General features: G+C 47.8%; 1 non-coding gene across 1 annotated transcript; it reads right to left on the reverse strand.

Moving 5' to 3' along the window:
• Window positions 1–672: 672 nt before the first annotated feature.
• Window positions 673–836, reverse strand: LOC144596415 (U1 spliceosomal RNA). Its single transcript, XR_013547608.1, has one exon. It is a non-coding gene; the product is annotated as a U1 spliceosomal RNA (small nuclear RNA).
• Between the last annotated feature and the right edge of the window lie 825 nt (window positions 837–1661).

Genomic DNA, 1661 nt, shown 5'->3' on the forward strand with positions numbered 1-1661 from the left:
CCGCGGACTTAAGCACCTGCTTGAGCCACCTTGAAATGGTTTGGCTCGTCACCTGACCATGAGGCTTCTTGTGGCTTATCCATAAGGCTTTTTCTCTCCCTCTTAAGTTGTATGTTGTGTCTATGTAATTGGCGAGGTGGTCTTGGCACACAGCCGTGGTTCAGATGAATATGCCCAGAACTCCATGACTGGAGGCGTGGTACCTGGTCTAGTTTGTTTGACCAGTCCCTGAATATGGAATGTGAAACAGTCCAATGACTCTGTCATGCTGTCGAGCCTCAGAAGGTGGAGGGATTGTACCCTTTAAGCTGACACTAGTGCCATGAGCATGACTGATTTCAGTGTAAGTTGTTCCAGCGTGAGTGCCCTGGGCGGTGGCCATCCCCTAAGGTACGTCAGCACAATGCTGACATCCCAGATCTGAGTGTACCTTGGTCTGGAGGAGTTAGTATTAAAAATGCCCCTCATGATTTTGATTCCTAGTGGATGGGACCCCAAAGCCAGTTGTCCTGCTGCTGGAACCAAATAAGCTGACAACGCACTCCTGGCTGTATTTATGGCGCTGTAGCTGAGTCCTTCCTGATGTAATCCAACCAGGAATTGCACAACACTGGTGGGTGTCGCTGTAGTGTAGGTAGTTCCTGTTTTGGAGCAATACCGTTCCCATTTTAACAGGGGAGAGAGCGAACGCAGTCCCCCACTACCACAAATTTTGCAGTCGAGTATCCCGCATTTGGGGACATCGCAGGCGTCAGCACACCCGAAGTGCAATGGGATAGCCTTGTCCTGGGAAAACCTCCTGAGTGATCAAGGTATCTCCCCTGCCAGGTAAGTATTCCTTATATTGGTCAGGTATTGTCTCCTGGTGGACTCCCGGTGGGATGCGGTCATCATGTTGATGGCGTCCTCAGACAGTCCCAGGCCCAGTAGAGGTCTTTTTAGAATCTGCAAGCCAGGAGATTGACTCTGTCATGGCACGGGTGACTAATGCCTGACACTGGGTGGATTAATAATTCCGGACTGCTGGGGACGGAATCCAATTGAATCTTCCGTAATACCCGACTGATGAGGCAGAAGGGAGGAAAAGCATAAAAGAACATTTTTCCCCCCAATACAGCGTGAATGCATCAACTGCTGCTGCCTCAGGGTCTGGTTCCCAAGCGACATACGTTGGTACCTGGTGATTCAGCCTGGATGCAAATAGATCGATATCTGGTGTGCCATTTTGCTTTGTAATTTCGGCAAATATTTTGGGATTTAACATCCATTTGATGTTATCGTTAAATTTGCGTGACCTGGTGTCTGCCACTGTATTTTTGACCAATTTATCACACGATATTGACTTTATACCACACATGTGGTTGATATAAGCCACCACCGTGGTATTATCTAATTGCAACCGGACATGTGCATGATGCGTATTAGATGCATATGCTTTTAAACCATAAAACGCACCCAACATTTCTAAATAGTTGATACCCCGTGTCTGTAGGCAAGATGATTCAGAGTTAGTCCATCTGCCCCCTGTGCTGGATAGCATGTTAGTTGCTCCCCAGCCCAAGGCACTGGCATCCGTTTGAATGGTTAATACTGGGTTGGAGATAATTATGGGACTGGAACTGAGGCTAATGTTCCTTGTCCACCATTGTAACTCTGTAATG

Source organism: Rhinoraja longicauda, chromosome 8 (genome assembly GCF_053455715.1).
Source record: "Rhinoraja longicauda isolate Sanriku21f chromosome 8, sRhiLon1.1, whole genome shotgun sequence".
Taxonomy (NCBI): domain Eukaryota; kingdom Metazoa; phylum Chordata; class Chondrichthyes; order Rajiformes; family Arhynchobatidae; genus Rhinoraja; species Rhinoraja longicauda.